This window comes from Mirounga angustirostris, unplaced genomic scaffold (assembly GCF_029215605.1).
Source record: "Mirounga angustirostris isolate CCGP_5_RB_7025 unplaced genomic scaffold, mMirAng1.0.hap1 SCAF_9, whole genome shotgun sequence".
Classification (NCBI taxonomy): domain Eukaryota; kingdom Metazoa; phylum Chordata; class Mammalia; order Carnivora; family Phocidae; genus Mirounga; species Mirounga angustirostris.
Window position 1 is genome coordinate 127,967,176 of NW_026991717.1, and position 23,541 is coordinate 127,990,716.

Below are 23,541 nucleotides of genomic sequence, written 5' to 3' on the forward strand. Positions count from 1 at the left end.
CTGTACATTACCACTTGACTTTCTTCCCTCTACCTCTAAATACTTTGCATCTCTTAATTTGCTACCTGGAGTGTCCTGGGAAACACAATTCTCAGGTCTTATTATGCAGATTAGTTCATCCTTGTGCCATCCAGCTGGGGGCCTCCCTTTGAGTGAGATTCATAAGGAGCCCTAAAACACTATGGATCACTTTCTCCATCTTGAGAGATAAATACGGGTTTTATGGAGCTTAACAAAATTATTTTTTATCAGTCCTTTCTTAAGAAAAAAATAATTTAAGAAATACTATTTTGCAAATTTTTCAAAAACAGAAATATACATAAACTGATACAAGTCCCTGAAACTTAAATTTCTTTAACCCCATTATAACCATTCTCTATCCAAGGCCAAGGTTTAAAATTTTCAACTGGTCCTTACTCTCCCTCCATCAGTCTTTGGAAATACAAAGAAGTTGGTAGTGTATTCATCTCACCTTTGATTTGAATTGTCACATATACTTTGGAAAAAAGAAACAACTATGGTCAATATTATTTCTAAATTATTATCATGCTTAATTTCCTTATTCCTCCTTTCAGTGACTTCAATAGAACAATTCAAAATCTGTCCTATTTCTAGGGCCAGCTCCTTGAAACTCCCATGAGTCCCCTTTAATCTTTAAATCAGTATACATATTTTTAATGCCACAAACTGAGGCCCACTATGAACATTTTGTCAATGCCTTATTGTAAAAGTAGGAATGTCTGAAGATCTGATCTTGTCACTCCAGTGGACCCCACCTTGCTCTTGCAATCTCAAATTCCTTTCCTTTGTACTCCAAAATTCCTGGACAAAGTAAAATCTCCTGATGTTGAACAAGGATTACACAGCTACCCTGACCTGTGGATGAGCTATCTTAAAAATTTAGCTGAGTTACTCTAGTGGCCTTATTTTAGGGATAGGTTAATAGTCACTCAGCTCCTGGTTAAATGCCTGTGATTTCACTTTCTCCATTCTCTGCTACAGTCTTGGTTTACCTAGACATCTAAAAGTAAAGCAGATATTCCTTACTTTTATTAACTGTCCCAGGGACAGTTAGGGAGCCTGTTGTAATATAACTAACACTGTACTGAGAGTCAGGCACATCTTGATTTTATTACTTTCTTCCTATAAGACTTTGGGCTTCTGCCTCCATTTTTTAATTAGGTCAAATATAAATAATATTAACTATTAACTCTACAGACCTAAAAGTATTATTGTGGGAATCAACTTAGATAATTTATAAGGATGATTTTAAATATCAGTGATCTAATCACAAAAAAAATGTGATCACACACATTTTTTTCTCATTAGTTTATTTTTGAATAGTTGGTGCCAGTGTTTATTAAAAATTGAAAATAAAGTATGTGTGTATGTGTGTGTGTGTATATATATATATATATATATATATATATATATATATATATATATATATATAAAGTATGTCACCCTATCTGTTCTCTGTTCTCCAGACACATTTTATATATATTTAGAGAGACAGTGAGAAAGAAAGAGAGAGATGGATTTATTTTAAGGAATTGAATCATTGATTGTAAGAGCTGACAAGTTTCTGAAATCTGCAGGGCAGGCCAGCAGGCTGAAAAATTCTGGCAAGAATTAATGTTGTAGTCTCAAGTAAAAAATGATCTAGTGGAGGCAGAATTTCTTCCTGTTTGGAGGACCTCAGGTTTTTCTAAGTCTTACTTAACTGATTAGATGAGGCCCATCTACATTATGGAGGATAATCTGTTTTACTCAGTCTACTGATTTAAATGTCTTCATAGAAACATCTAGATTGGTGTTTAACCAAACAACTGGGCACCATAGACTAGCCAAGTTGAAACAAAATTGTTACATCATAGATACTGTTTCTTTTTTAAAAATAAATGTTAAATTTTAGAATGGAGTTTAGGATTTTAGAATCGTTTTAGATTTACAAAAAAAAGTAAATATAGTACAAAGAGTTCCTATATATTCCACATTCAGATTCTCCTTTTATTAACATCTTAAATTTGTATGGTGCACTTGTCACAATTAACAAATCAACGCTGACACATTGCTATTCAACAAAACTTATACTTTATTTATATTTCTTTAGTTTTACCTATATCTTTTTTCTATTCCAAAATTCCATCCAGGATGCCACATTACATTTAGGCATTGTGCCTCCTTAGGTTCTGCTAGGCTGTGATAGTTTCTCAGACTGGTTTTTGATAATCTTGACAGTTTTGAAAAATATTGGTGAGATATTTTGTAGATTATATTAAATTTGGCTTTGTTTAATGTTTCTCATAATTTTACTGGGGTTATTGGTTTTTAAGAATAAAACCACAAAGGTAAAGTGCCATATTCATTATAACAAAACAACGGTACCTATTTATCACATGATTTAACACTGCTGATATTAATCTTAATTACCTGACTGAAGTAGTATGTAAGTGTTCTTGACATTTTATATGTGTGGAGAGCTAGTCTGTAAATATAAATATTAATGTGTATGTATACATATCTGTGTATGTATACATATATTCATATATACATATTTTATTTAGTATAATAGAGACCATTCTATAGAATCATATAAAAAGACAGGGCTTGTCATTCTCAAGAGTTACATACTATTCCATTATATAGATGGACTAATTTTTTTAACTATTCCCTATTGAAGAATATTTAGATTGTTTTCACTTTTTGACTTTTACAAACAATGCTGCAATTAATGCCTTTGTATATAGATTGAGCTCATGGCAGAGAAAATCTATAAGATGAATTCTGAGAAATGGAATCCTGAAACAGGTGCACATTTTAAATTTGATGGATATGGCAAAATTGAACTCCCTAAAGGTTGTAATAATTTACATTTTGTGTGGTTGTTTTTTTTCATATATTTGCCAATACAGTATATAATCAGATCTCTTTATCTTTTCCAACCCAGTAAGTTAAAATGCAATGTTTGATCATAGTTTAAATTTATTGCTCTTATGAATGAAGGCAATAATTTTTTTCATGTGTTTAAAAGACATCTGCTTTTCCTTTACTAAGAAATGTCCTGGTTTTTTGCCCATTTTTCAGTTGACTTGATAATTTTCTCATTAATTAGACATAAGAAATCAATACATTATAACATAATTTGCAAATATTCCCCAATGTGTCACTGTCTTACTTTTTAAGACCTGTTTTGAAATGCTATGCAGATTTTGTACATATTTGAATTTTTAATAATTTCTTTTATATTTTCTGCATTTTACCTTACACTTTGAATGATCTTTGACTGTTTTCTCTTAGAATTTTATTAATTTATTTTTTGAAGGTAAAACTTTGATCTGACCAAAATTTATTTGAGACTAAGAAATGGGATAGCAATTTGTCTTCCACCAGAGAAGGCTGCATAGCTCTTGTGTATCTGCTGACTACTCCAGCAAATCCCTACGGATGTGCAATGCCAAATTTATATTATTTTTGATTCTCCAATCTGTTCCATAGTGTTTCTACCACCCAGCTTTTTTGTTTTGTTTTGTTGCCTTTCTTTTTTAATCCCCTCCCTTCTCCAACTCTCAAAAATGTACCCAGAAATTAAATACAACGAAGCTCCAAGAGCCAAGTCAAGCCAGCCCAGGTTTAGCAGGCTCCCTCCCAAAGGGGCCAAAATCTGGGCCCTGGGGTCTCCACTCAGCCTCGTACTAAAAACCGGTACAGAGTAAGGTGGTTCAAAAAGCTAGCCGTAACCCAGTCCAGGGGGATTTTCTGCAATGGGGCATCCCTAACATGGCCAGGCTGTATAAGAAGTGGTATTTGCTGATCTTGTCAAAGAGCTCCTTCCTGTAGACATCTGGAGACTGGATGCCATGCACCCTAGAGTAGGCCAAGCTTAAGGCCCTCTGATCTGGATAAGGCACCCAAGGTGGGGGTGGAGGGAAAGCAGTCCCTGGCCCAGCCATATCAGTAGATGGTCTCTACCACACAGTTTTAATTGCGACAGTTATGCAATATATTTTGGCATGCTGTGGGACTAATCCCCACATATTTTAATTTTTTTTTTTTAGTGTTCCAGAAAACATTTATTTAATTTTTGTTAAATATTTTAAAATAATGGCATACATATCAGGTATTTATTCTCACTCTTTGTAATGATACAGATAGAAAAAAGTGCTGTTAGATTTATAATAAGTCAACAATTAATTAGCAACAGCTATAGAATATTTTGAAACTCACCTTACTTTTCTTTCAAAAGAAGGATACTTAGTCATTACTCTCTGTGTGGAAGCTATAGATTTTGTTTTTAGATCTGTTTTCTTTTCATAGAAAAGTAACTTTCTTAGCAAGGTTTAAAAACTAAGACAAAGCTAGAATTTGTTTTCACAGGCTTTGCCTCAAACGTTACTAAGAATAATAACAGTTTTGGGGGGTATGGTTGTGAGGAAAAGTTGCGTGGTAAAGTCAGAAAATTATTTGGTTATTCCCTTTGCTTGAACTAAATGCTACAGGTCTTCTGGTGATTAATACACAAGCTAATAGATTTGCCAATCATGCAGCAATGGGTCTGATAAAAAGCTAAAGCTTTTATCAAATAGAATCTTAAATTTATTTTTAACATAAACAGGAATTTAAATAATCTGCATTCCCCCAAAACAAACAATACCTTTGTTGTTATTTTGTTTTGTTTTCAAGAAAACATTCAGCTATGTAACATACTGTTATCAGATAGTTTTGGGTTGTAGTTTTCTCTTTTCAGACTACCCCTTGCAAAATAAGAATTATTTGTAGCCCTTTTACAATAAAAATTTGTGTATTTTATCTGAAACCCTACCTGATCAGACATTTTAGAGAAGTGACTGCAATCTATATTTTTAAAAAAGCATCCAGCTGATTTTTGTGGCAGAAGTTTGGAAAATAATGCTCTGGAAATGTCTCATCAATAATGCTAGATATTTGGGGGCACCTCATTGGCTCAGTAGTTAAGCATCTGCCTTCAGCTCAGGTCATGATCCCCGGGTCCTGCAATCGAGTCCCTCATGGGGCTCCCTGCTCGGCGGGGGGCCTGCTTCTCCTTCTCCCACTCCCCCCTGCTTGTGTTCCCTCTCTCACGGTCTCTCTCTTTGTCAAATAAATAAATAAAATCTTTAATAATGCCCGATATTTGGTAAATTATTTCATTGGCTATCGTTTAAACAATTGCTTTATTGAAAAAGCCGGTTGGTTGTCTGTGACTGATTGTCCTTGGGTTTCCATTTCTTAACCTTCAGATATTTACAGACTTAGGTTTTAGTTTGCTTGATAGGCATTAGAACCACCTCAGTCTAATGGGTTCCTTATTTAATTAATTTGACATTAGTAAGGGGCTTTTCTGGGATTTGAAGCTAGACAGATGAATTCCCAAGACCCTCATTCTTAACCATGAACTCCCCTGTATTAAATCCAGCTCCAGGGAGATAATATTACTTGGGGACATATGAGGACTGCAATTTTCCTTTCAGGTTGATATTGACTCTACTTTTAGTTGTCCTTTTGTGCATGCCTAAGAAAGTAATACCAATGACAATAAATGTATCTTGGTTATACACATATTTGAGAAGAAAACAGAAAGATCTTTACGCTAGATTATCCAGCAATTTCTGTTTATCTGGTTTCTATCAGAGATAGTTATTAATAGAAATATATATCACATACATATATATATAAATAGATGGTAGAATATTTCAAGTCTGATACAGCAATCAGAAATCTTTCTTACCATTTTTGTTGTGTTAAACTAATTAACTCATGTTTTCAACTTGTGGGCTGAAAATGAATTGTGTGGATAGAAGTTTTGAGCTTTTTTTGTGAGTATACCAGGTACAATGGTTTTTTTTCTCTTGGGTACTATAAAAGGGTAACATGATAGCATACACATTTCCAAAATCGGTCACTGATTTCACTGCAAATGCAGTGAGTTTATTCTTTTTTCATCAGAGACATATGACTATTTTAGCAGTTCTTTTTATGCTTAAAAATACACAAATAATTTCTAAACAACAACACTTAAATATCCTTTACATAAAATTGGAACATCTCCTGTGTTCCTCTGTTTATTAAATATCCTGTCAGAAATAAGTGGTAACCAATAAGGGTAAGAGATTTTATCTGCAGTAGACAGACAGCCGCGTAGAATAGATTATGTGATTCTTCACGAATGCCCTATGCTGCCTGCATCTCAGTCAGAAACCTTTCATTTTAGCTTTATATAAATATTCTAAATGGCCAGTACTTGATTTTTTTTTTAAAGAGCCCAGTTACTCTTGAATAACAGCTGTGCAAGCTGTAAAGTAAGTAAATTAATCTTTTGAGCTTTTGGTAAAAGTTCAAGTTCTTACAGTCAGAGTGGAGTATGTACGTTTCTGCTCAATGCCACAACATCCACGTGCTCTGTTCCATTTTAAGCAATGCTGAAAATGTGATTATGACCCAAATTGGCTTTATGTCTTTTTCCTTTCAGCATCTATGTAAAATGAGCCTCTTATGTAGCAGATATCTTCCCATATTCTGTGTTTTAGCTCAAGAAAAATAAAGGGTTTATCTATCATTAGAACTTTGGGGTATTGAGGGTAGATGAAAGACCAACTGGCTCCAATTTTACCACATGCATCATTAAAATATTTGCCAACTACAGAGACTTTTACAGCAATTGCCTACTACTGGTTCACATGCTGATCCGATATGCTAGAGACCTTCATCACAGGGACGGCCAAAGCCTTCCCCAGATGTATGCAATGTACACCAAGGATTACCTCACCCGCCACCAAAGGGCAGCCTCCTCTCTGATGAGACGCAGACAACCGTGCTTTTAATGGGGCATAGCAAGAGTATAGAGCAGGTGTGGTTTTCAGTCTGGGAGTTTGGGAAACTAACTCAGGTTTGGGATAAATTTAAGCAATAAAATGGAATTGTTAGGATTCTAGGAGAAATAGTTTTATACACTGTTTTGTTTCCTTTTGTTTTATTTCGGTGTTGTTTTCTAGGTCTTAAAAGGAACTATTCTTCTTTAAAATTCAATGTCTAATTAGTTTAAGAATGAGGAAAGCATTCCAACATCCACATAAAAATGGATGCAGGGTGTAAAGAGAGAATGAGAGAGGAAGAAAGGAGGCTGGAAATTTTATCTTATATATGAGTTGTTTCAACAACACTTGTTGATAACCCCCTTGGACAGTGTAAACTTTTCCTGGCACCACCAAGAGGTGAAAATATTAATTCAGATAATACATTGGGAAATCAAAGCCTCAATGAGATACCACCTCACACCAGTCAAAATGGCTAAAATTATCAACTCAGGAAACACAGATGTTGGTGAGGATGTGGAGAAAGGGGAACCCTCCTACACTGTTGGTGGGAATGCAAGCTGGTGCAGCCACTCTGGAAAACAGTATGGAGGTTCCTCAAAAAGTTAAAAATAGAGCTACCCTACCATCTAGCAATTACACTACTAGGTATTTATCTAAAGGATACAAGCATAGTGATTTGAAGGGGCACACACACCCCAATGCTTATAGCAACAATGTCCACAATAGCCAAAATATGGAAAGAACCCAGATGACCATCCACAGATGAATGGATAAAGAAGATGTGGTGTATATATATATATATATATATATATACACACACACACATATACATATATATGCAATGTACACCAAGTACACATATATATACATATATATATATGTGTGTATATATATATATATATATATATATATACAACACACACAATGGACTATTACTCAGCCATCAAAAAGAATGAAATCTTGCCATTTGCAATGATGTGGATGGAACTAGAGGGTATTATGCCAAGCAAAGTAAGTCAGCCAGAGAAAGACAAATACCATATGATTTCACTCATATGTGGAATTTAAGAAAGAAAACAGATGAACAGGGGGAAAGGAAGGAAAAATAAAGTAAGATGAAAACAGAGAGGGAGGCAAAATCATAACTATGTGAAACAATCTAGGGTTGCTGGAGGGGAGAGGGCGAGGGGGAGGGGATAACTGGGTGATGAGCATTAAGGAGAACACTTGAATCGTGAGCACTTGGTGTAATATGAAACTGATGAATCTACCCCTGAAACTAATAATACAGCATATGTTAACTAAATTGAATTTAAATAAAAAATTAAATAAAATCTTTTTTTTTTTAAAGATTTTTTATTTTATTTATTTGATAGAGAGAGAGACAGCGAGAGAGGGAACACAAGCAGGGGGAGTGGGAGAGGGAGAAGCAGGCCTCCTGCTGAGCAGGGAGCCTGATGCGGGGCTTGATCCCAGGACTCAGGGATCATGACCTGAGCCGAAGGCAGACACTTAATGACTGAGCCACCCAGGCGCCCCTAAAATCTTTTTAAAAAGTAAAAAAAAAAAAAAAAATTCAGATAATCCACTGGGGAGTTGAAAGTGAATTCAGGTAGTGAGCACAAGAACTGGAGTTTACTAACCATGAATAACTTTTTGGCAGTTATTTTCCACCTAACTAATGAACCACCTTTGCTTTTAAACTGGTTGGTAATAGGTGTACACTTTCCCCCAAAAATGTAATGCTTATGTAGCAGAAGTCATAGACATGTGTTATTATTCCCGCATAGAGATGTGTTATTATTCCCGCAATAGGCATACTTTTAAAAAGCAATGTGAATTCGTGATTTTAAGTCAACACATTGCCTGCCTTCAACCAAGCAGCAGGATCTGTGACCACTGCTCTGCCAAGAAAAGTAGATTTGCATTTTTCGCTTCAAGTGGGGTTTTTAACTTTGAATCTCACTTTTGTCATTTACAAAGTAAAGAAAAAAGGAAAACCTCTTTGCAAGATTGTTGTTAAGAATGAAAGATAATGCAAGTAGGTAGGAAGCACAACTTGACACAAGTGGTCTTTCACTGAAGGTGGTATTACCATCATTATCTGGATTTGGCCTGGTCTCCATTCCTGTTAACTCTCAGTGACTCTGAGACTCAGTATGGTGATTAATGTATGGGATGACTTCTAAACTTTCCCCAGATATCCTGAGATGAACAATTGATTCAATAGCGGCCACCAAATGACATTTTGTCTGAGGTGAATTTTCCCAATTTTCTGAGTGGTTGGAATAGTAATAATAGGTACAAGTATTCTATAATATAGTCCGTTGAAGGATATGTTTTGGTATATACAGCTATGCAATAAAATTTTGCATGTTTGAGAGTGATTTCTCAAAGATTTTTACATTCTGTAGTCGGAGATAAATTCTGACATCCAAAAGAAGCCTGGTGTTCAATTTCCACCTCATTTCTCAGTTGTCTATCACAGGTATGCTCCCCCAGTTTCCCCTAGAGAAATGATGGGTAGACCATTAGATCACTGGCTAAAGAGAATGAGTAATGATTCTTAATAACAGAATTCTGCAAAGCTCACAAGCATGATGACACATCTTATAAGCACAAAGGGTCATTGCACTTAAAAGGCATTTTTTCTGAGAGCTACAACTTCCTTTGTCTCCTCAGGTTTTGAGAGTAGGGGTTCTTTAAAGATTACCATTGTAAGGACTCAGGAATAAGCAAATCTCAAATCTGAAAGTTACTTTCTCTTGATCTGATCAGTTTCTGTACATTTCGAATATTCTTTTCTTATTTAACATCATGTTTTACTACTTATCTTTTAAAATTACTTTCTAATGTCTTACCAAATAATATATTTGGGGTTCTTACAGCATCACTGATTTTTAACATTAATGAACTCTTCCAGCTCTGACACTTATCTATGCAACATTCTTTATCCTTTCATCGTAATGGACAAAACTCCCCTCTAATTACTACAATTATTTACTCTTCTGTTTTTCCTGTTGCATCCTCAGAAGAAAATGATTCTATTTTATTCCTTTGTAGATCATTGTAACTCATATAACTTTCACCTCAGAACGTCAGCCCATTTTTTTTCTTAAATATAATACAATAAAAATAAAGTTATCTTGGCTATTGGTTAAGACTGGATCAAGACAGATGAAAATTCAAATATGCAACATCTTGGTTCAGGAAATAGTCAATTGCTCTGCCCATCATTCCTGTCTTTACTATTCTGTGCCTCAGAGGCCCAACAATTAATTTTGAAGAGATGCTGAAATTTCACATGATTGTGGTTTCATTGACCATCAGTCTTTGCTTCCTTTCTGTCCAGGGACCATTGTGCATTCTCCCTTTCATCGTCCTCTGCCGTGACCCAGGACCAAATGACTGATTATATTTTAGTGAGCTGGTCCCTGCATTTCTGGACCTACTAAATACTCCATTTAAGTGGCAGACTCTTGCCCCATTTTTTATCGTCACTGTGTTGATGTGGAATCCCTCTAAGTGTAGCCTATGAATAGTTTAGCATCCTCAGGAGTACGCTGAATTTCTGTAATGCTTAATATGTCATCCGCCCTTGTCACACACATGGCTCCAATTTTAGTACTTTATTTCTAGTTGGCCCAACAATTTAGTTTATTTTTCCCTGATTGTATCAATTTATTTTAAGTCTCCTATTTCTGTGTTTGGATCTCTATCCCTGTCATTCCCACACCCTTTGGTTTGTAATTTTGTTTTTCTATCAAAATATTTGATCTGATTTCTCCCTGTTCTTTTCATCCTCATCTGGGTTTCATCTTAATATTTCTTTTTTTTTTTTTTTATTCCTACAAAGTATTTTCAGTGCCTCATAAACATCAACTGGCTCTTTTCAAAACTAGCCATTTTGGAACAGCCTTTCAGGTTTTCACATCACAGTAACTCCTTGTAAAAATTCATAGTCTTTGTAATGCAGGCTTGAATTGGGGAAGAGTACTCTGGTCAGTCTAAATTAGAGTTAGCCTCCCGCAATGGCCATTCTTATATTCTGCCATACTAAAGAGAAATCTTCTCTACATGGACATCAGTCTCAGGCTTGCTCACACAACAGAAGAGGGAACAAAATCAGCAAGAGGGAGAAAATAGAGATCAAGAACAGCTTAGTCTCTGTTTAACAGTTTTTGGGCTTTGTCTTTCAAAATCTTGATCCGGGGTGTCTTTGACCCAGAGAAGATTAAAAATAAAAGTCATCCTCCATTCTGGCATCAAATATAATTCAGTTTAAATTACAAATCAAATGGAATACTAATATTCCATTTACTTGAATATAATAAATAAGAATAATAGTGTTCTTTAGCTGCTGCTGATAATGACTTTACTTATTTATTTCTTATCAGATGTAGGCTTTAGGAAACTGTCAACATATGAACAGAAAGGGATCAAATTGGAATTATTTATTGTATTCTACTCTTAACTCCATGACTAATTCTCCTCACTTAGAACTTTTATGGACATAAACTGTTTCCTTATGTTTTTAAAGCACTCTGATATTCTTATTTTTATGTTAGATATATTTAGCAAATGCTTTTCCTGTTATACGTACTTTTAACTCTTAATTTTAAATGATTTGACTTGTTACATTTTGGAACAGACATAACTGAAATAGTTTTAAATGTAACTCAGATTAGAAAAAAATATATAGTTGCTGTCTCTCTCTCTCACACCCACACATACACACTCACAGACATGCGTGTGCACACACACACAGGTAAATTATTCAGTTATAAACAAAGTCAAAAGTTCTGAAGCATAGTATTCACTCACTTAGCCTCAACACATAAAAGTATCAGATTCTATGCTATATGTATTAGCATATAGCCCTTAGTATCAGATTCTATGCTATACATTGGTGATGCCCAAAATAATAAAACAATTAGTCCTTGCCAAAAATAAACTTTCAGTCCAACTTGGGAGGTATCCTCATACATTAAAATTATCTGCCTCTGTGTCTAAATGCTGTAGTATGTAGAAATGGTCAGGTATCTTGAGAGCAGAGAGTAAAGAATGATCCTTTCTCTTGGGGGGATTCATGTAAAGAACAAAAAGGTACAATTCTGTAAAGAAATTGGGCATAGAATCAAACTGATCTAGGTTTTAGTCCAATCTTTGTCATCTAACATTTGCATGACCTTGAACAAAATATCTCAATCTCTACCTTGATGTTCTCATCTGAAAAATACAATAATAACCACCTCTAAAAAAATGAGTTGCTTTGAAGCTTAAGGGGTATGATGTAGAGAAAACTTTTGAGAAAGTTTTGAAACATAGTATCTTCCTGTCCACCCTTCTCCCTTTCTCTGTCCTTCTCTCTCTGTCTTTCTTTCTTTCCCATAAAAAGATGAGGAATCAGGAAAGCACCTAGTTAGGGCACAAGAGTTCATGGTTGAAATAGGAGGGAACCATCCTGGTGGTGCCTGCACACAATGATGACAGTTTGGACAAGGCTATATTATTCAAGTTTCACTTGTCATATTAGAGATTCTGGACTTATGAGTTAAAATCATCTACAACCATTTGGTTTATGGTTTACGACATAAGCATGACTTTATTGTTTCAGTAAACTCTTGCTGGGGAAGAAGTTGCAAATAACTTTGTTGTTTGCATAGGAACTTCCTAAAAATCCATTTATCTGAACAACTTGCATCCAAGTAAATGGCACCTTCTCAAAGCACTTGACTTCTATGACAACAGTTTACACTTCTAACACTCACTTTAAAATATTTGTCTCCTATATCATCCAGTCCTAAAGTATGATATTATGAACTTTGCTTGATCCCAATCATACCCCTGATTTAGATTATCTGCCTCAAACTCTCCCCAAGTTTATAAATACTATGTCTTTGACCTCCTACTTTTGACAAGCTACAAAGACGGTCAAAATAGTGACCTCCCTCACTGCAACAAGCAAGAAACTTGGCCTGCCTTATCAATAAATTAATTTGGTGTTTTGTTTTGTTTTTCTAGGAATGGGCAATCAATATACTTTATCTTTAATTGCTTTTAAAATTGTTTTATTTTAAATTTGCATGGCTTCATGAAACTGGAATCATTAAGAGTATAAGTTTGACAGCAGGGGAATAATAAATTAAAATAAAGAAGAAAGGCAAACCAATCAGACAAAGCCTATTGAAAGCATTTAAGCAAAAGCCAATAAATTAAACTGAAGCAGTGGTAATGCAGGGGGGAAAGAGGTGACCAGGTTAGAGCACCATGTCTGATGGGAGATCAGGAAGGCTTTGTAAGGGATAAGGTTTAGAAGTAAGGAAGAAGTAGGATTACAGGACTCCAAGGTTTGAATCTTCGAGACTTCACAAGAATCAGCCAGCTTATTAACTCTAATAATATAAAATAAAGATATAAGAGTCATAGGCTGGGCTGGGTAATGGGATTGGTTTTCAATTGCTGAATTTGAAGAATTTGTAGCAGTGGATTTCAACTGGGAGCACTTTCTACCCCCAACAGCCCCAGTCCCAGAAGGGGTATCGGACAATGTCTGGAAACATTTTTGTTTGTTACAACTCAGGGTGTAGCAGTAACTAGCGATCAAAATCAGGAATGCTGCTAAACATCTTACAATGTACAGAAGAGTGCCCCTCCCCACAACAAAGAATTTTCCTCTAAAATGCTAATTATGCCACTGCTAAGGCACCCTGTCTAGGGGCGCCTGGGTGGCTCAGTCACTTAAGCGTCTGCCTTCAGCTCAGGTCATGATCCTGGGGTCCTGGGATGAAGCCCCATGCTGAGCTCCCTGCTCCACGGGGAGTCTGCTTCTCTCTCTGCCCTTCCCCCATCTTGTGTTCACTCTCTCTCTCTCAAATAAAATATATATATATAAAAAAACCCTGGTCTATAGGGAAAATAGATAAACTATTTGTTAAAATACTTATTGAATTAATAACTTCTATACCTAACTGTAAATCCAAGGCAATTCATTATAAGCAATACAAAAATGGTGTCAGGGAGGAGCATACTGTCAGGAAGGAAGAGCGGGTAATTTGTTCTCTCTGAGCATATTCGGCTCCTCCTCAAACTAGCCCTCGCCCTGATTGTTTCTGTCACTCCGGTGATCTCTTTATTTAAATACTACCTACTGAAATCCTACCCACCTTCTGAGATGCATATCAAGGTCATGCTATTTTTTTTAAGATTTTATTTATTTTGACAAAAAGAGAGAGAGTGTGTGTGCATGAGCAGGGGGGAGGGGCAGAGGGAGAGGTAGAAGCAGGCTCCCAGCTGAGCAGGGAGCCCAAAGCGGGGCTCGATCCCAGTACCCTGAGATAATGACCTGAGCTGAAGGCAGAAGCTTAACCAACTGGGCCACCCAGGCACCCCAGGGTCATGCTATTTATTCAAGAGTCCTGTTCACATACAGCAGCTCTGCCCCATGTGAAGTAGCAGTTCTCATAGTGCTTTATTTAAGTTACCAGTTCAAGTCCTTTTTTGTAGTATAACTAATAACACTCCAATCTCTAGTGTACTATGTTTCCAATTTCTTACAGGAGGCACATTAATGCCTCACTTATTTACCCTTTCACATTCTAGCAGGGAGCTTTTGCTCAAAGAGTAGATGTGCAGCAAACTCACGCAAGGTTGAACTCCTCTTCCCCCTTGATAACTGGGCAAAGCTACATTATTTATCAGGTGTCTACATAAGTTTTGTTAAGGTTTATTTTTCAAAAACAGGTAAAATCATGGCTTACACACGGATCTAAAGAGAACAGGAGTTGACAATTTTATTTAATGAATTAATAAAATGAAAGAACCAGGCAGATGTTATGACTGGTTCAAAGAAGAAGTCAAAGAAGGACAAATTCACAGGGAGAAAAGACTTTTGAAATGCATTTACAAATAGATGAACAAGGCTTCTCCTGGGGAAGGTGACTGAACCTCCCCTGGACAGAATATATTTGCATGTCTACAGGGGCGCCTGGGTGGCTCAGTCGTTAAGCGTCTGCCTTCGGCTCAGGTCATGATCCCAGAATCCTGGGATCGAGTCCCCGCATCGGGCTCCCTGCTCTGTGGGAAGCCTGCTTCTCCCTCTCCCACTCCCCCTTCTTGTGTTCCCTCTCTCGCTGTGTCTCTCTCTGTCAAATAAATAAATAAAATCTTTAAAATATATATATATATATATATATATTTGCATGTCTACAGACAAGAATGAGTTTGCATTACTTTCCCTTATCCAGGATTTACAGAGTCATAAAATAGCTCCCAGAGAATCTAGTCAGATAACCCTGAAGAGCTTGCTCTAGACAAGGCATGCTTTTCCCTTAAAATACACATTTTCCCTAACAGTTTTTTTTTTAAGATTTTACTTAATTTGAGCAAGAGATAGAGTATGTGAGGGGCAGAGGGAGAGGAAGAGGGAGAAGCAGATTCCCCTGTTGAGCAGGGAGCCCCACATGGGGCTTGATCCCAGGACTCTGGGATCATGACCAGAGCCAAAGGCAGATGCTTAACCAAATGAGCCACCCAGGCACCCCTCCCTTACAGTTTTAAGAATTTGCCCCCGCAAAGATCTAAACCTTTTAAATTAAGAGAAAAAAAAAGTTTCCAGAAGAGAGTAGCAATTAGATCTATTCTAAATTATTGCATGGTTTTCATCTGACTCTCCCTTTTGATGCCCTTGCAATCTTGTACAATAGAAGGACTCTAAAACCCATAGAATGCCACTTCAGGGTTTGATGTGTATGTAATAGATTATATTATCTTGTGGCATTTAAAAAATATCACTATTAAGTAATGTAATTTCCCTTTATTTGACAATTACATGAACAGTAGGTTGCACTCATTTCGTTAGAAAATATTTTCTCAGAAAAAAATAATGTGTTGGACATGAGAAAAAAAGTATGGAATATTTATGCATATGTGTTTGTACCTGTACGACTGTAAAACTATACCTATACTACCCATTATATATATCATTGTGAAATAAGTAAAAAAAAAAAAAAAAATAGTGGGCTAAACTGCAAAATTATTTACAATGGAAAGTATATTCTCTGTAGCTTCTTAAAATACTTTAAGTTCTTACATTAGGCTTCAACAGATTTCCCTTCTAAGTGTTCCCAATTAGTTTTTGTCCTGACAGTTTCATCTATCGCTGACATTAATTTCTAATTTCTCAGACTTTGTCTGTGTCAGACAGAGCTCAGATCCTACTGTTTACTCCAATGGTAATTTCCTCCAGATTTCGTGTTCTAAGCCAGGGACCACACAAAAGCTTTATTTAAGATTTTTTTTTTTTCCTAAAGCTTCTGGCACTTGCAAATTTTAGTTTTAAAAATTCCTTCCCAAGGTTGGTATTATATCTTTCTGCCCAGTAATCCTTCTTTTCCCTTCCTACATTATGCTTTTCTTTTTGAGGATAAACCAAAACACTGGGAAGATTATATTTAGGCTTTAAAAAACGTCTTTCCTTTATTTCAGGAGGTGCCAAACCCTTTTAGGTGATTATACTAGTTTATGATCAAAGCTCCTAGGATAAGTCAGTTTAAAAATAAAGAAAAGGAAAAGCTTTGAAAGAGACTGTGACTGAAACCAAATTACCTAAAATTCCCCAATGACTAAAATATTTCACAAAGATGTTGACAATGGTCCTGACAATAATAAAAGTGAAATTTATTGCGCACTTCTTATATACCAGAAACTGTTCTAAGTGCTTCACATACATGACCTCATGAGAACTTCATGTGATAGGAAATATTTTTAAAATATTAACCTCTGCTTCTTTTCACCCATTACTCATTCTTTTATGCAATTGCGATGGCATTTGATATTTTCTTCTCTCTAGTTGGAATTGTAACAACAGACATGCAAGAAAGGAGACCCAATGCTTTATTTTTGAATTTCAAATAGACACTTAAATTCTTGGCACAGTTTGTATGAAATAAAGGATTTAGAGGGGTTTTTTTTGTGTGTGTGTTCTTTTTTTTTTACATTCTTTAGAAGCAAAATTCAGAGCCTGGAATGACTGAAGGCATAAAATTTTTTTTCATAAACAATAGGCAGAAGAGAACGCGTGATCAGTAATAGCCAGTCTTCCTACATACTCAGTAAAAAAGATGAAATGCACTAGACATTAAAGAGATGATTTTATTCGGACCATTGCAATAGAGAAGTTCATTAATGAAGAACAACTTAAAGAAAAAGGAGGCTTGGGGTTTTATAGAGGCAGATAAACAAAGGTATGGTGGAAAAAGGGGAAGCCCTTCTGATCTGAGAATATGTGAGACAATGGTGGTTTTCTGTTATTTGCCTTTTCTGGAAAAGAAAAGAATAGAGGATTTCTTAACCTCAATTCCTTCCCAGAGACACAAAGTTCAACATCATCACCACATTAAAGAAACATCCCATGGGCTAGAATTAAGATGTAAGATCAGGGAAGTGAGCAAAAGAGTTAAATGCTGTTGTGGACTTTGTAAAAGTACCTTGTGCTTTGACCTCACACCCATCCCTCAGATAACATTTGGTCAAAATCCCAATATGAAATCTGGGAAAGATAGAACAGAGATTAGTGTGAGGATCTGAGAGCAGTATATGCTGCTGAGTGTAGCCTGGGAAAGCATCAGGTCTCAGACCCAACCCATATCCTGTCAATTCTCTCTCTCCCCACTCAGCACCCACTCCCCCCCATCCCAGTTCCTGCAGGGCTTGGCATCAGTAGAAAAAACACAAGAACATGTAGCATAGTATATCTGCCAGGAAATCCAGACACAGCCTCATCAGCCTCATCACATTTCCATGGAGGTGCCAAAGGGCATGCAATTTCCTGGCAAATGCTCTATGCGAGTCCGGTCTCAGATCAATAATTCACACTTCTCCAGCATTTGGTAAATGTCCTGTGAGGGAAAAATGACTCTTGATTGGGTGAGAGCTACTGGTTAAGCTATGGATTGCCTTTGAAATTGATTGGCATAGAAACAGTAAGCATATGACATTGTTCCAGCCAAAGAGAATAAAGGAGAGTCATCTGGAGTACTTCCTTCTGTCTTAGTTTTGTCAGGCTGCCATAACAAACTACTGTAGTCTGGGTGGCTTTAACAATAAGAATTTACTTTCTCACAGTTCTGGAAGCTAGAAAGTCCAAGATCAAGGTGCCTGATAATTTGGTTCCTGGTGAGAACTCTCTTCTTGGCTTTCAGATGGCTGCTTTCTCCTTGTGCCCTCACATGGGGGAGAGAGAGAGAGAATCTCTCTTTCTTCCTTGTCTTGTAAGGTCCTAGTCCTATCAGATTAGGATTCCAACCTCTAGGTACATTTAACCTTTATTATCTCCTAAAGACCCTATCATCAGATAGATCCACACTGAAGGTTAGGGCTTCAACATATGAATTTTGAGGAAACACAATTCATCTGTCATAGCTTCTGAGATGGGTTTTTCTTTTTTTATTTTCCCCACTCTAACAAGGAACTACAAACAAAGTGAACTGTTCCATTTCTGCCTTTCAGCATGGCTATTTGGGGAGTGGATTCATGGATCTATCCACTAATGTCACCTTGAGAAGAATAACTAACCTACTGATGATGATGATGAAGGAGTAGAAACAATTTTTAATTTCTCTGCTCAAATAGATTTATTCTGACCCAGTACCACTTATACATTCCTCAAGCTTCACTTCTAACCTGCTCTGGCTCTCTGATCAATAATTACATCCACAAGCTCCCAATATACAATAATGAACAAAAGAGTAAACCATCACAGCAGAGTTTGTGGAGAGAGATCATCCAAATACATGGCCCCAAATTTATCTGTAAGAAGTTCATGGTTTATTCTGTTTGGCTGCATGAAGAAGTCTCCAGTCTCCAGTAGTAAGGAGAAGAGGTGACCTTCATGAGGAAGGGATAAAATGCATACCTGTGTACTGCAAGGACAGACCCAGAATAGATGACTTTTTTCAAGGGTCAACATATCTTACTATGTCAGAGAAGAGACAAAATGCAAGAAAATCCATATGATGATGTGACAGCACTTGAGAAGTTCCAGATTTTCTATATAGGAAGAGTTTAGAGGAGGGAAGAATGTCAGGAAAGAGTAGCGTATGGAATTCATCTTGAAGCTGCACTTTGTTTGGCCCCACAACTGAGAGGACAGGATGCCCCGGGAAGGACCACCATAAGCAACCCTACATGTAAATCTGGACTTTTCGTCCAGCAACTTGAGAATGGCTCTGCTGACCCAGTTATTTAGTAAGGAGTTCTCACCGCATAGGATTCAAGACCCTGCAGACTCACTTATCCTATCACCACAGAGGGTGACTTCCACCCTTATCCTAGGATGGTTGTGAGGTCCGGAGACCACTGTAAACCTAAAAGGATACAAATATATATTTGTGTCATGTTGGTGTAGATTTGTAAATTATTAATCATGGACTAAGCAGAGTTTCTCTTCTCAAGGGATTATGACCTCCTGATATAAAGAATTCTTGATCTCAGGGCACCTGCATGGCTCAGTCAGTTAAGCATCTGCCTTCAGCTCAGGTCATGATCCCAGGGTCCTGGGATTTATCCCCTGCTCATCGGGCTCCCGGCTTGTCGGAGAGCCTGCTTCTCTCTCTCCCTCTGCCTGCCACTTCCCCTGCTTGTGCTCACTCTTTCTCTCTCTCTCTCTCTCTCAAATAAATAAATAAAATCTTAAAAAAAAAAAAAAAAGAATTCTCTATCTCTTACTTTTTTGTCTTCCACATTTACCAGAGTACGTGAACAATTAAATATTTCTGGAGGCAAATGAGAAACTATTCAAATGTATATTAGCCACAACTCAGTCAAGTTGCAGACACAAGCACCAAACTCAAGCGAAACCTACAAGCCAAAGGAGGAACTGAACATTGGAAGAATGAGGATGTAATTCTATACAAGACCACACCTGTCTTGGTCACCACTGTTATCTCTGGTGGTGTGAACAGAGCCTGGCTGGTATACAGCTGTCACTCAATAAATATTCATTAAATGAATTAAAAACTCATGGAATTACCTTTGTCCTTTAGTCGATGGCTCTTAAATGTGGGATATTTTTATTTCTAACTTTTTTAAAAATAAACTGTTTTGGGGCGCCTGGGTGGCTCAGTTGGTTAAGTGACTGCCTTCGGCTCAGGTCATGATCCTGGAGTTCCTGGATCGAGTCCCGCATGAGCAGGGAGCCCGCTTCTGCCTCTGACCCTCCCCCCTCTCATGTCCTCTCTCTCTCTCATTCTCTCTGTCTCAAATAAATAAAAAATAAATAAATAAAAAATAAACTGTTTCAAGTTTTCTTTTTCATTATTTATTTAGACCTGACCATGGATTTATTTTTTTTTCCTCATTCTCCTTATTTGTCAATCAACAAAGACATCTGAAAATCTTCCGTAACAAAAACTTCATGCATTCAGAAGCAAGGAAGGCAAAGCCCTTAGGGAATCTGGATTCTGGATCAAAGGCAAATTTAAAAGAAATCATAGATGCCTGGTCCAAAACTGAACCCAAAGGTAAAACATATAACTCTCTGCCTGCTTTAATTGGCAAAGTGAGCAGATAGTCAATATGGGGGATTGTTGAGAGCAGGACATTCATTTCAGAGCTGATCAATACCAGACCTGCCTCAGGGGAGAGAGATCCCACTAAAGCTATGCCACCTGCTCCTAAAACCACTTCAAAAGGAAAGGAGGAGGGAAATTTTCTTCACACAATATAAAGCCTGTTTCTCAGAAAGTAAATATATAGAAATTGAAACAAAAAAGACATACCAAAAATATTTTTCCCTAGGCATCCTAGTTGATGAGACTCACTGAATTTTATTTAGGGGTTTTTCTAGAAAGCTACATGCATGAAAAACAAAATAGAAAATATTATTTTCAATTTAATTTATAAAATTAAAAAAAAAAGTTATTTAGGCTGTTTAAAACTGTGAAAAGTGGCCAAATACAATAATAACATATGCCTGTTTAACCTATAATAGTGTTTTGCCTTTTTGCCATAAGTATCATCATTTGATTCTTGATAGTTTTGTCAAGCAGATTTGGTGACTGATCAGACAAGAATTGATATTCCCACTTGACAGATAAAGGAAATAAAACTCAAAAATAAAGTGATTTCAAAGAGGTTGCAGAGTTAAAATTTTAGAGGTGGGACAGAAAAATAATGTTTTCTACCTATATTAGATAAGAAAAAAAGTTTCAACTCAGCAATGTCAACTTCAACAAAAACTATAAACAACAAAAAACTAGAAAGATTAAAGCAAATGAAGTACAAAGTATAAGACAGGTAATAATATAGATCAGAGCAGAAATCAATGAAATAGGAGACAAACAATAAAGAAAATCAAAGGAATGAAAAGCTGAGTCTGAGAAGATCAACGAAATTGGAGAGTAACTAGTCAAATTTATCAGGAAAAAAGAGAAGACACAAATACTGAAATCGTGAGTGAAAGAGTTGACATTACTACAGACTTTACAGATAGAAATGGTAATATCTATGACTCATGAATATTGTTATATCAATAAATTTGACAAGTCAGATTAAATGGGAAAATTCCTTGAAAGAGAGAAATTACTGAAGCTTATTCAAGAAAAACTAGATAACCTAAGACTTACTATATATTAAAATAATTGCATTTGTAGTTTAAAAACCTTCCTACAAAGATAATTCAAAGTGCAGATAGTTTCACTGGTAAATTCCATCAAACATGTAACATAAATATTATCAATTCTATGTAAACCCTTCCAAAAAATTTAAGATGAAGGAAAACTTCTGAATTTATTCTATGAGATTATTATTACTCTGATACCAAAACCAGACAAAAACATTACAAAACAACTATGGACCAGTAACACTCATGAACATAGATGCAAAATTTAATCAAAATGTTAGCATATAAAATTCAAATACATACACATATGTGTATTATATGCACACAATATGTTGTGTATATGTGTATTATATGCATACAAATATGTTGTGTATATATGTATATGTATATATATGTATATATCATGACTAAATGGGTTTTATCCAAGAAATACAAGGTTGATTTAATGTTAGGATCAATCAATGTAATTCACCATGTTAACAATGAAATAAGAAAAATGAAACAATGACTTTAATAGTCAGAATTTTAAAAAAAGCATTTGGCAAAAGCCTAAATACAGTCATTGAAAAATCTCTCGGCAAGCCAGTAATAGAAGAGAACTTCTTCAATTTGATAGAATGCATCTACCAAAACCTACAAGTGTCATACTTAATGGTGAAAAACTGAATACTTTTCCCCTATGATCAGGAACAAAAAAAGAATGTCCACTCTCACTACTTCTATTTATACTGTACTAGAAGTTCTTGACAATAAAATCAGGCAAGAAACAGAAATAAAAACATCACATTTTAAAGGAGAAGTGAAATGAATTTACATCACATAATCTGATTATCTATATAAAAAATCTGATGGAATTAAAAAAAAAAAAACCCACCACCTAAATAAGTGAGTTTGACAGGATGGCATGATGTGGAGAAATAGAATTGGACATAATAAATCTGACCCAACAGAATACTTGGCCAAGTTGTTAGCACTTGCCAGGACAGTAATGTTTAGGGCTCCAGCTTCCCTTACTCTATTATGTCCAGTAAGTCCCACACAAGGTAACATGCCCTTTTCATCTTTCCCCTTCAAAATGTTCCAAGTGCATGTTTTTAGTTGAGATGGGACAAGGTGATCTTTTGTCCTCCTGTTCCAGCTCTAAAACTATAAACCAGTGTTCTTTTTGTGGCATATCTAATGCTACATTTTTCACCATGATATGTTCTTTGATGGTGATTTTGCTATTCAAAATGGCCCTCAAAAGTAGTGCTGAATATCTGTTTAATCTTCCTAAGGACAAGAAAGCTGTGACGTGTCCCAGAGAGAATCTACTTGTCTGAGGGAAGCTTTATTCCTACAGGAGTTAGAGTGCCATTGGCCACAAGTTCAGAGTTAATGAATCAACAATATATTTTCAATTAGGTGCCTTTAAACAAAAATGCACATAAAACAAAGTTATGTACTGATCAGTTGATAAAAATGTGACTAGGGGCTTGTAGTAATCTAAACCTCTATTTCCTCTAGGAGCAATGGTGCAGCATTCACTAATTCAGTATTTGTGGTGTCTATAGAACACAACTACCAAGAACAATGAGAATTGACTATATCCGAGGAAAGATTTGTATCTAATTTACTGAAAAATAAGAAACTCAAAACTCATATTAAAAAACTCAATTAAAATGACTGACTTATTTGAGCAGATGCATCTAAAAAAAAGATATATGGATAGCAAATAAGCATATGAAAAGGTGAACAACATCATTAGAGAAATGGAAATTAAAACCACAGTAAGATATCAATGCACACCTATGTATGTATTGGTATGTATTATGTCTAAATGTAAAAGGATGTGGAGAAACTGGAACTTTCATACACTGGTAGTGGCAATGTAAGATTGTACAAATTGGGAAAATATTTGTAATTTTTCTGCTCGGGACTCTCCCTCTCCCTCTGCGCCTCCCCTCTCACATTCTCTCTCTCAAATAAATAAATCTTAAAATAACAATAATATCTGTAAAGCAACTATCACGCAGTAACAACGTTGAGTTCTTCGTATGTTACTTTATTTCATTCTTACAAAGTTCCTTTAAGATATGAAAGACTTTC